Source organism: Excalfactoria chinensis, chromosome 11 (genome assembly GCF_039878825.1).
Source record: "Excalfactoria chinensis isolate bCotChi1 chromosome 11, bCotChi1.hap2, whole genome shotgun sequence".
Taxonomy (NCBI): domain Eukaryota; kingdom Metazoa; phylum Chordata; class Aves; order Galliformes; family Phasianidae; genus Excalfactoria; species Excalfactoria chinensis.
In genome coordinates this window covers 7,951,579-7,964,844 of record NC_092835.1, presented here as the reverse complement: position 1 = coordinate 7,964,844, position 13,266 = coordinate 7,951,579, and positions in this window count along the sequence as shown.

Below are 13,266 nucleotides of genomic sequence, written 5' to 3'. Positions count from 1 at the left end.
AGATTTACAGTAAACAACAGGAAAGATAAATGCTCAGGAATTACTGCAAGTAGATTTGCAGCTATTTTGGCTTGTCACTGGCTTAATGCAGCAGAAAATTATGCTGATTTAACTTGAAACGTTTGTTTAGAAAAGAAAGCACAATTTTAATATTTTCAGAAGACACCTTTTACGTGTGATGTGCACACAGTGCAATACTTTCTAATGTCTTTCAAGTAACTTTGAAGTGACATTGGTGACCAGTGCCATTTGTGTTATGGATGGCTCTCAGCACCTTCGGGTGGCAAGAGTTCAGTGGCTGCTCGGTTCCCTTGGGCTGGGGCACAGAAGCCTGCAGGAAGGTGAGGACCTGCCCCATTACAGTGAATGGCTGCAGGAGCCAGATGTTAGTGCATTTATTCTTCAGAGCTTTGTTTGGCTTCTGCAAGACTAGGTTGGGATCTCGTTAGAGAAACTTTCTTGTGACACTTCCAGTGCTTCCTGCCTGGGCTCAGATGACAAAGGAACGGACTGTCTTAAAGAATTCTGTTGTTTCCGCTCCTGACCTTGGCCAGAGCCTGCAGGTGTGCAGCAGCACAATGAGCAGGGCTGTTACGTGCTTCCTTTGGAGTGGCAGAGGTTGCTCCTATGGAGGCTGGATGAGATATGTGCCATTTCCAGCCAGCCAAGTGCTGTCATTGCTGGGCAACCACAAAGGAAATGAACTCAGAAGAGTTCCAAAATGTAACACCACATCTGAGCTCGTTTTTAAAATGGAGACCTTCAGAAACAAGAAGACACCCATACAAACCACAGTGAAATGCAGTGAGCCAACAAACCTGAGGGTGCTCTGGCTGCTGGTGGCTTCTCTTTGGTGGCTTCTAAGGTTTTGGATGGGCCTGGGGTGAGCAGCTCTGCTCTGGGAGGCAACCCTGCCCAGGAAGCTTCTCCAGCACTGGAACAGCTGAGCACGTCTATGATGCAGCATGTTTGTTTCATGTAAACACTCTCTGATCATCACAGCAAAGATTTTGTGTCTGATCTTAGCCAGAGGGAAAGAAGAAGGTGTCCTTGCTGTCATTACAAAAAGTAGATTTCCTTTAAGGTGTGGGTCAAAATAGGACTGAAGCGATGGGTGCTTCAGACCATGATTTGACAGTTGAAGACAAATTGATGGTCAGGCTGAGATATTTAATGTACTGCATGAAAGCTTGTAACACTATTGGAGCAGACCTGTGGCAGTTATGCAGGTGTAGATATGAAGGGCTTTTAACTTCTGCTCTTCACAGTAAGTTGAGCAGTTGAAACTGTGGATTTACTTCGTTAGCAGTGATTGACCCATTTAGGTGTTTTGGGTGATGTTTGAAAAAATGCTGTGCTTTACTTTGAAAGTGTAACTTACTGCTTTTCTTTATGGCTGAGGACTTTTTAGTGAGTGTGAATATCTGTACTGTACAAAGGCAAACTTCCACTGTTACTAATTCTCTATGATTTTAAATGGAATTTTTTGCAGTAATTTTATGAGTGCTTATAATATTTGATGTGTATTAATTACATCCTAATTCTGCTTATAATGTGGAAAGTAAATGATGAGACATATAATGAGACGTAAGACACTTTAGTTGTAGTGAAAGCTGGACTATATTTTCTAAAAGATCTTCTTTGGCATTTATATGGGTGAGTTAAGAGGATGAGGTTGGGGAAGATATAAATGGAGAAGATAAAAGTCAGTGCCTTTCCAAATGTAATGTGGAAAAGACATGGAATAATTTTTGTCTATAAAGTCAGGTTCATTATGTAGACAATATTAATCTGGACTATATGCTGAGCAGCCTTCTTCCTTGATGCCTTCCCCGAGTAGGCCTCAAAATGAGAGGAAATTTTGATTTATGTATATTCTGGGCTAATATTAATAATTGTTACTGTTTCATGATTAGCAGAACGGGAGCTGAGACTTACAGACGGAGAGGGAGCTGCAATGAGCAGCTCTCCTGCCTGGCAGGGACGGGCTCTGTGTACTTCCCATGGCTTGCAGCTAGACCAGGTCTGTTGTCAGTGTTATATTCCTTTCCTTCTGTTTTGTGCTGATCAGCTCTCATTTTAGTGCTTAAAGAATGCACCCCACCTAATGTGGTGAATTAATCAACTTCTGAGAAAGAGAGGAAAAACACATTGTATCAATCACTGGGCAGAATCTCCTGGGAAGCAGGAGTTCAGGAAGGATGCAAGAATGTGAACTGAAAGCCAGAGTAATCTTAACCACGTTTTTTTAATCTTGAGATCATAATATGTAAGATTACTTAGTGGATGGTTATCTACAGCTGTACCACTTAATTCTGGGGGAGGTCGGTACTAAAGATAGAAGTGTGACTTTCAGCTTCTGTTGAGAAAGCTTTTCACAGAGCTCACCAAGCGCAAATTTATACAGTATACAGCCTAGAGCAGCTAATTGTAAACCAGCATGTTTTTGTGTAGCATTTGGAGAGGCTTTCTAATCTGAATGATTGGATCGCTCAGGATGTTTGTAATGGACCGTGGAGCTTTCCACTGGCTCTAGCATGTGTCTGAAGAGCAGTGTTCAGTGCCTTGGGCAATGCTCAGTGCCCAAGGAAAAATGGTTTCAAGTATGTGGGCTGTGTTAGCATCTGCTAAACCTATATTGGCAGCCATTTCAATGAGTGGTGGGACTCAAGCTGTTGTCTCTACTTAAGGAGGAGGCTGTTTGGACAACTACAGTTTTCTTTGATGAGCGAAGAGTTCAGTCAAAGTTCAAGCATTAGACTGCAGGAGATGAATTTGCATCTTTGTCCAACATTAACCTTACATGATATGAAAAGAAGAAGCTGTTCCTTCAGTATAAAGAACAGCGTAGTCAGGATGACATGAAAAAAACTGAAAATAGTCTCCTGATAGATGGCGAAGGCCTGAAATGCATAACTGAAAAGCAAATAATTACAACAATTTCTCTCACTTCTACTGTCTGAGACATCTATGCAGAGTGGCAAAATGTTTACAGAATCAAAGCACTTAACCCAGTGCCTTTACATCTTCTGAAATTTTTGAAGGATCAAAGAAGTATTTGAAGATTATCCTTCATTAGAAAAGAAATGTAAGAACTGAATGTCTCACATTGGGCTGTTGTTGTGGAACTGCTTAGAAAGGCTCTAAGTATTCATCTTTCCTACCATGCTGTTTGTGCTTGTTTCTTATCAAGCTCTAGTGGTCTGGACTGCAACTGCTAAATCATTGCAGCTCCATCATCTTTACTGATAGATTTATTATTAAGGAGACAGTTAAGTGGCACATTAAATATTATAGTCATTATTTCATCCTCTTTTTAGATTACAGTCTAGCTTGTTAAGTGTAATTTGACTTCAGCTATACTTGCATAACTTGTTATGCCAATATAAATATCTGCAGGTGAAACTGAGCTCTTAGTGAGGTCAAGAAGCACCAAGTTTAGCTAGCTGTCAATTCTTTGAATCCATTTGGACATAGTTATGTTCACAGGAAGGCAGCTCTTCAACAGAGAACAGAATTCACAGATTTTAAAAAAATGTAAATAACCAGAATATGACTTTCCTGTCCTTAATATTGCAGACTTGGGCATCAGAAACTTAGACTGTGGTAGGTTTGCAAAGGTATGAACCAAATGGTATTGCTGTTAAGAAATGAAGTGTCATAGAGCTTTTATCATTTGAGCTAGTAACATCAATAATAATATTAATAAAGGAACATCTATATTGTGCCCTGTATTCAGGGGTGCCATGATGTGCCTAATGGAATATCAAAGTCATTTGGTTGCTTTTGCAGCTTCTGTGGAGGACATAGGATAGTTACTGAGAAAAATGCTACTATATTTCTCACTGGAATATACTATGCATGACTTTATTGGATCCAATCCTGCATGGCTAAGCATTTCAACTATCTGACATGAGATCTTGGTCTCTTTTACTGATGTCATCATAGTAATACTGAGTGTGTCTCAGTGCACCAACTACTTACGTCTCACAGCACAATTAGGAGCTAGTTAAATTGCAGCAGTCTCAAAACTCTTATTTGGCTGGGATCACAGATTGGCTTCGGAATGGCCAGAATGAGAAAGTTTAAAGAATGTGCAAGTTTAAAGCTTCTGAAATAGGCTGAAGTTGAACGTTTGGTTGTGATTAAATAAAGAAATTAATTTTAAGACACACAAAAAGCCATGCCTTTTTTGCTAAAATGAATATTAAGTAAATGGAGTTAACAAAGAATTATTTTGATGAAAATGATTTTCCAAAATTATTGTCATAACTGAAATATATAAAGTATTGCACATAGTTACCTGTTTTTCTAAGAAACCAAGTGTAGATTTTGTGAACTAGCATTTTGCTCGAATCAGTTATTCCATTTTGAGGTCAGGCTGCTTTTATATTATCATCACCTTTAAAACATGATGTGATATATAGACAGTCATAAATTGCTTTGTGTAACATGAGGAATAAAAACGTAATGGATTCCCATCGAGTTATAAATGGCTGTGGTAAGAAGACCTTCTTAATTTTGTGGCTTTGCCACACATGAATTATGGGCTGATCTCTCAGTAGCAGGATGCATATAAATATTTGTAATGATTGTGCATTCATTTATGCATTCTCTATTATGGTTGTAGCATGTCTAAGGGTAAAAAATACAGCCATGTAAATGACAGTGGAGTTCAGCAGAAAAATGTCAGATGTTTGTGCTGCAGCAGTTTGTGCTGGTAGAACACAAACTTTTCTTCCACAGCATTGTGCCTCCTGCCTGGGGACTGCCTGCTGCTCCCAGACAGAGGGGTGGGCATGAAGATTCTCTGGTGGGCAGCAGCTTTCACTGCTGGCTCTGCTACTGCCAGCTCTCACCATAGGAATGCTGTGGGAGCTCCCATCCCTTGGCTTTCCCATTCAGATTTTCATTACTTCTATACAGAAACTAATGAAGTGATTGCAAGCAGTAACCAGACAGAAATAAACAGGGCACTGTTACAGGATGCTAATTGTTGTTCAGGCTGGAAACTTACGTGTTGTCAAAATGGTAAAGTCTACAAGGTTGAAAAAAGCCTGTGGCTGCTGCAGGAAACCCAGGTTTGTTGTTGGCAGCCATCCTGTGCGGCTGCCCAGCAAACCCCAGAATGAGCTGCTTTGCCTTGGTGGTGCAGCCTGAGCCTGGCATAACACTGTGGGGAAGACCTTGGCAAGGCGAGGCTGTGTTTATTAGCTTGTCACTGCTTTGAGAAATTACCCACCGTAGTTCAAGCAAAGCAGTGTCTCTGTAGCTGTCAGCATGAACAGAGACCACCAAAATGTACAAAGTGGCAGTTTCCACACCAAATAATTTTGACATATCCCATTGCTACCTTTATTACCTCAATCAGGGAAAGAATGCTTGCTACTACTGCACTCCTACAGTTGGTATGACCATACCATGATGCTGCCATACAAACTATCACTGTTGATTAAAATATGGAGGACTTCTCTTTTCTATGCATATATCATTATCTTGACCTTTGTATATTTTATGTTTCTGGTTTGTTTATTAACCTTGAAAGAGGACAACACTGAACTAATAGCTATTAAAAATAATTTCTTAGAAGTGTGCCACCTAGTAAAAATGCCACAACCCAAGCCATGGCAGGAAATGCTATTCTATCATAGATGTTGCTATTCATGAAGTTGTCCTGGGTTTCCTCATTGTGGCTGCAAACACTATTTCTCTGTTGCTGTCTTGTGGATCATGAGTGGTCTTTGCAGCCACCCTGAGCCAACGTAACTTCTCTCACATGCTGAGACAGTTTCTGGGTCCAGCACAACAGCTGCTCCCAGGAACGTGGTGATTTCAGCTCAATTCCTGTTCTCATCTCCTGGGCTTCCCATTGTAGATCTATGATGGTTCCAGCCATGTTGGTGATGCTGAGAGATTTTGGTGAGAGTACAGAGCAGGCTGTATTCTATTTCCAGCCCATTAAAGCTTTGTTCCAATAAGGAAACCCTCTTTATAAGTAGAAGAAAACTGAATTTTCTTATTGTGCCTTACATGAGCCAGAAAACAAAATGGTGTGCAGTCAACACTGCTGGTTTTAGAACTTGAAAAACCTGGGACAAGAAAGTGCTGCCCTTGCTTGAGAGAGGGGGCTGCTGTTTTGTTCTGTGTTTTGTTACATCTTCATTGCCTGAGAATTTATTTTAATGCAGTTACCTGTGGAGTCATTTAACAGCACTCTGACAAATCCCCTCAAAAGGATTCTGCAAGTGCTACACTTAATTATTTCAAGGAATGAAAGTGCCCTTTAATACATTGCCCTGCATTAACCTTCTCTGTTGTGAATAAGATGGTGCAGAGTATAATTTTCACTTGTTGGGCATTGCATTATACAAATAGATAAATGAATATTTCTACAAGTTATATTATATAGGCATATTACAGCAGGCTGCTGCTTTAATAATCTGGCTAACATTTTTTCCTTACTTCTGTGCATATTACAGTTGTTTGGATCATATAAGTCCTCTGCAGCTTTTATTGACAGTTAAATCAGTGTTTAGATTTGATGGAAGGGATATCATTGTGCTATGATTTGGTCTTCTCTCTGTGTCTGTATCTTGCAGGAATACACTGCTGTTAGTCAGTCTCTCCAAGGAAGCATTTTGTTTTACATCAGAGTTCAAGTGTAACACTTGTTTTAGACAAACATATAAAGGTAAAACAAAAACAAACCACAAAAAGCCCCGATCCTATAAGCCTCCAAGTTCTTCTCCAAAAACAACTCCATCCCAACAGCTTCTGTGTTTGAATTTGCAGCAAATTCGTCTGGTTTCTGCATCCTCTGATGTTTCTCTGCCTCGCTAGAGTTGGATGGGCTGTCTGAGTGCATGCTAACCAGAGCAGACATTTGTTTTTTCTGATGTGAGTATGGGCTCATTAAGTAGCTCAGCTGTGTGAGCCCTAAGGCCAAATACTCAGGAGCTGGAGAGCAGTGGGTTCTTTGAAGTGACAAGTTTTACTGTGAGCCTTAACTCATTTAGCAATCTTACTTCATAGAAACATAAAATGGTTTGGGTTAGAAGAGGCCTTAAAGACCATCTTGTTCCATTTCATTACTTAGATCCTCTTGAATAGTGCAGCAGTGCTTTAATGGTGCATCTTTTTTCCCCATAATAATTGCTGTTTAAATAACACCCAAGCCTGGAAGGCAGGCTTTGTACAGCTGCCCCCTGTAACTGTGGCTGGGCTCTGCAGGCACAGAGGTGCACAGCCAGCTTCTGCACAGCTTTCTGCGTGCCTCACACAGCCCAGCTCAATAGGACTGCATGGACTGGCTACACGTAGAGCCTGGCTGTGCAAGGCCAGAGGAGAACATGGGGACTAAGCCATTGCATGAGTATAAAAGCTTGAAGCTGTGGGTAAAACTGGCTGGAAATATGATCATTAGTAACTCATACAGTTAATAAACTGTACAGGTAGGCAGCCAGCCAGCCATCTGTCTAACTGCGTGTACAAAATCCTCCCTGAAGTATATGTTGCAATACTCTCTCAAAATTTGTATCATTAAGGATACTGCAGTGCTTGTAAAGCCATTCTATTGCATATTCAACGCCTTCCAAGTTAAGACCAATCAACTCTGCGTCTACTATAGTGAGAGATCATTTCATGGCTGGGAAATTGAACCAAAACTACTGTTATGTTGAACTGATCAGAATCAAATTGCTGTATAATCTGTCACTGGTGTGAGGCAGTGTAACTGCTTTCAGTCTCAAATATGCTTCAGAGATGAGGAACTGATCCTTCTAGAAGTTGACTTTTGATGAGATTTTAAAGCAGGCTGAGGAATCAGGAGTTGGAACTGTTCTCCCCTTCAAGCAGTCCTTTATAAATCACTTCCTTGGCCCTAATAAGGGTCACTTAAATTGTGATGAGAGAATGTAGGCAGGTGTTAATTTTGTATGAGCATGGTTGCTGGTATCTAACTAATGAATTTAAATGCGTGGAAATCTAATGCACCAGATCGATTGGCATCTGAGTTTCAGAGATAGCTTTAGTGTGGAACGTGGTTGGTTGTTGTTGCAGTTTTTTTTTCTTTTTAACTCATTGACATTCTCCTGGTAGCTTAAAAAAATCTTGTCAAGTTAAAAGCTGAGAAGTAAAACTGACAATGCAGGGAGCCTGATTTCACTGTGCTGGAGTCTTTGCTGATTTAAATACTGAGAGTTTGCTGCCTACTTTGCATTTCTGAGTTGAAAGGTTCACTTCCTTTTCCTTCCAATCTCCTTGGAAAGTTCATGCTTTCTATTCCTAACTTTAAAGCTTTCTCGTTCCCTTATTTTGCTCCTCAAAAATTAAATATGGCTCTCAGCTGATCAGAATGCTGAGAGACAAATTAGACATAATTTTTATAATAAGCTGGACTTCTGCTTTGGGAGCTTTTGGACGAATTGCCTGCCATAAATTCATGGCCAGCTGCTCTAAGTATCTGAGAAGGAAGGTGAAATTTCCATTTAACTGATCAGATTACCAGTTCAAACTATTCTTTCCTCTCTTTTCATAGTAGCCTTGTAATGGCTCAGGTTGCACATGATGCAAATAAGCTTTCAAACAAAAATATATTTATGTAAAAGCCTTCTCAGTGGACTTGAAACACACAGGTGTACCGCGGTTCATTGTAATGGGACTGCTGAGTCACAACTTGACTCTGATTGGGCATCGTTTGGGAAGGCAGGGCCAACCTAGGGCAGCTCAGTGCATGCAGTGCACCTGAGTGACCAGAAGAAGTGAAGGGAGGATGCACCCTTTCCTAGCCCTCATTGAAGGGTCGGCAGTGGAGGTGAACATATTTTGCTGGAGAGCCCTGCCAACCTGAGGCCTTCTGAAAGTAAGCAGTTTTTTTCCCCCCTTTGTTTCTATGCCCACAGCTGTTTTGTTTGAGCAAACCCTCACTTGCTGTAGCCTGGGGCATTGCTACTCTGCTATCATTTCTGCACTTTCCATTGCGTTACAGCTTTCCTTGTAGAGCTTTGTTTTCTGGTTCTTAGAAGTTCTCATCTTTTTTTTACCTGAACTTTTTTTTTTCTTAAATGAGTGTTGTCTCTCTAAAAATCAATTTCTGGCCTATATACCTGAACTGGAGATACCATTTGGGCACATGTAACGCATCAGTAGCAAATATTACTGTACAGTGGAGATGCTGATGCTCAGACTGATGTGCAGTGACACTTCTTTGTGTAATTTGCTAGTGTAGTGGCTGATACAGAAGTGATGGCATACAATGCACTGAACTCCTTATAAACAGTTATGCTGTAGCCATTGTAACACTGTGTCAAAAGCACTTGCTCGTTGCTGTAGTTTGTTTCATTTACATCACAATTACATGAGTCACAATGTAAATCGAGAATATTTGGCATTAGCAGTTTATTATGGTCTCTTTTAGCCCCCTAAGCTTATCAGAATGATATTCTAGTTGTGGATAAAATACCTGTAGTCATCTTGTTTTCCTACTACAAGGTAAATCTTTGTGTTATTCTGAATAACCTTGAAACAAAAATATGGCAATTTAATAGGACGATATCTAGTGTTCTTATTAGGATCTTGCATTCTTTCCTTTTTGGGCAGTGTCAAAAACTTGAAACATCCTGTGTGCTTTTTTTATTTCACGTGAACTGCTTTATTTTGAAAGAAAGAAACATCAACCAATTTTCGCAAATTTGCCTCAAGCCTTTTTCCAATTAGAAAAATGAATGGGGTAAGGGCTCAATCTGTGTGCTGAATTGAAAGTCGTTTGTACCTCAGAGCTGTGCAACAGGAGTAACAAAGCTTCCATCAGTAACCTGGAGTAATGGAGGCCTGAAAATCATCTGAGCTGTACCAGCAGGAGGAATGGCCTTGTTTTCCAAAGTTGCTCACTGGGAGAGGCTTAGGCTGTGATTGATGAGATGCCTTAGAACTGCTAACAGTGTCAGTCAAGTGGCATTTTGTTACTGCTGCAGGCGATGGCTAAGGCAGCTCAGGGCTGTACCCATGGAGGCTAGTACTTGGAAGCGTGCTTTCTTCCTGCATAACTCAGATGTGGTTTTGGTGGTTTTATTTCAGCACGTTGAAAAAATAAGCTTTCTGCTTCATCCAGTCAGTGCTCACGTTAGTAGGAATGGCATAAAGCAGCAGGAGTGAGAGGAGAGACCAGACATCTGGCATTCCCTGGAAAAAGGAAATGTTAAGCTGCCCTCTTAATTTCGCTTAGCTGTGAGTCCCGTAAAAAACAAGTCCAGAATGTGACAGAATGAAGTAAAGTAACAGCCTAGACCTGATCAGCTCATCTGCAGAGGGAATTTAATTACACTTTTGTTTTGCTTATGTAATTTCCTTCTTCCTCTCCTCCTGTCAGGTTCTGTTCTCATCAAGGGATGTCTGACAAGGAAAAGATGTGAATAGGATGCAGCTGAAAGCTTTTGAGCCCTTGAGATTTAGGTAGGGAATGCAGAATCTGATCCAAAGCCACCCTGTCTCCTTGCTGCTATGTTTCTCTCCACCTCAAGAGGAGAAGAGAGCCCTGCAGGCACAGAAGGCTCAGCCAGGACTGGGGCAGTGGGATAGACTTGGTCCTGGTGCCCTGCAGGAAGGTCCTCTCTTGTCTCTGGGGCTCTAAGAGAAAAGTAAGGATGGGATGCAGGTAATGTTTGCTTATATTTACCAATTCCCTGCATAAGAACAGAGAAATCCTCTTTCAGTTCTCACTATTGAAAAAAGTGGCCAGGTTTACTTTAGAGCTGTCCATTTTGGCCTCAGCTGAGAGCTGCTCATGTTCTGAGGAAAAAGAGATCATCTGAATCTACCCTAATCTTGGGCTGCAGGTTACCAGCAGATTGCGCAAGCTAAATTAACGGTGTGTAATGTAATAACTGTCTTAATTAGCTGTCTTATTATGCTTAAATACCTTTTCGCCATTCTTTAAATAATGGAGATTTCCATATTCATGCAGTGCTGAAGGCAATGCAGAGGATGTGTTCTTTGGAAATACATTCTACCACTTGCTTATCCTGAAACTCTGTGGCTTTTTCCTTCTGTTTCCAAAAAAGCCCATTTTCTGGGTGGGCTGTGTCCAAGCATAACCTTTGTTCCTCACCTGCCAAATCCAAATCACTGCCAGGTAGCCCTGATTTCCCTGCTGCAGGTTCTCTGCTCACCAGCAAAACTTGATACAGAGCCTTCAACTCTGTTCAATAACTGTCTTTACTCCTCACATCGTCCACACTGATATCCTGTCTTTTCAACCAATCTGTCTTTATTTTCCTGTCTTTCTGGCTTTTCATTGATGCTTCTTTTTGTCAAGAGAATGCTTGTTTCCTTGGTATATTGCTTCCACATCAATTCTTCTGCATTTCTTTTTGTACTGCTTGTAGCCCAAACTTCTTGTTGGACTTTTCATCCCTTTTCTGATTTGTCTCTTTTTTTTCGTCTAACCAGTCCCAGTTACCTCTCTCTACCTCTTGCTTTTTCCTCCTGTCCCTGCTTATTTGATGCTTATCTTCACTAATTCTAAGCTTTGTTATCCTTTATGCTTACTAGAACTATCTAGAATAAAGAGACAAAAAAAAAAAAAAAAAAAAAAAAAAGAAAAAAGAAAAAAAGGCATGAAAGAAAAGCTCTTTCCTTGAAGTGTTTTAGCTAAACCATATTGAAGGAAATGTATATTCAGTAGTTGGGAACTTCACCTATGAAGTTAGGTGAAAAACAGGCAGGTTATCATGAAAACTAAAGCTTTTTATTATGTTTTATTTCCTTGCTGTACAGCACAGGGACACTTCTGCTCTTAAGGAAGAAAAGCTTGTAAAAATGTACAGTTAACCTTGGCAACAGTAGGTTGTTCTTCCTCAGGGGCCCTTCTCAGAAATGGCAGAAATGTTGTGGCTGAAATGCTCACAGAAAATTCAGCCCTTTGGCAAATGCCCCAGATGGTTAGGAAGTGACTAACTACCAACTGAGGCTGGGGTTCTGCAGCCGCAGCAATAATCGCTGCTTCTGGCTTTGCCTGAAGGACTTTACGCAGGGTTAGGATTTGCTTGTGCTCCCATCCGTGCTGTGGTTTAGCTGAGCTGCTTTGCTTTTATTTGTGCTTCAGGTCTGCCAGCTAGATATGTTTTTGTATACCATCCAGGCACTGTTATTCTTCTGCAGTGTATTTAAATTTGGTAACACCAAGAATCATAAAGGAAATCTGTTGATAGATTTGTTAATCGTTGGTACATAATGGTATCTTCAGCAGAACAGCACCCGGCCAAGCTGTTACGTGCTGCCAGTTGGCACTATAGAGATACCTTAAAGTGAGGACAAAAACTGTTTGCAGTGTCTGCTGTATCACATACGTTTTCACTGTGCAATGTACATAACAACAATATCCAGCATGAAGAGGCTCTCTGCTGCTTTTGAAGGGCAAACAAAGGGGAAGGAGCCTTGATTAGTGAGCCTTGTTTGTATTACACGGGGATCAAAGGAGATAAAACAGTCTATTGCACTGTTTGTAAAATAAAGATTCCAATTACAGAAGGTGGTGGTGCATCTGTGCCTTCCTGACAGCTGTGAGGAGAATGAAGACAGCAGCGCTCATGGCATGAAGTTATTAATAATTAATTCTTCCTTAGAAATCGGCAAGCTAAGGTGCTACACGTGCGTGTGCAGAAGACTGGTTTGGGATGAGGCAGAATTCTTTGACTGTGCTCCTTTCCTATTTGTTTTAGTTTTCAGAAGAGCCTGAATATTCAGGAGCTCGCGGTTCTGTATGCAGTGATGGGTGCAGAGCTGAGTTTGGGGAAGGCTGTAGGCTGCCCTTGGTAGTGTGGGGCTGGCTGCCTTCTGATGGCTGCCCTTATGCTGGTGGCTTCTGCAAAAGACAGTTTGCCCTAGCAGTGTATTATATGCATGACTGAAAGTGTAACAGAGATTTGGATGGATGCTGCGTGCTGTATGAAGAACAGCTTTTTAATTTTACTACATGGTGCTAGGCCAGCCCAGCAGAACTTGCTTGTCTTTGAGAAATGCTTTTATTAGTTGGCTGTGATATGTTGGCAAATTAGGCCGCACCAAATGTGCTTTCAGCCTCCTGCTGTGAGGATGCTTCACAGATTCTTATGCATACCTTAGAGGTGTTTGCACATTATACGGTATTTGCAGTCTATTTGTCCTGGCTTTGATCATGTCCTTGCTGACTGCATTCAAGTTGCATGCCCTTCTCTCTATCAGCATCCATCCTTTTTATAGTATTTTATAACTACTCTGATACGAATTGTC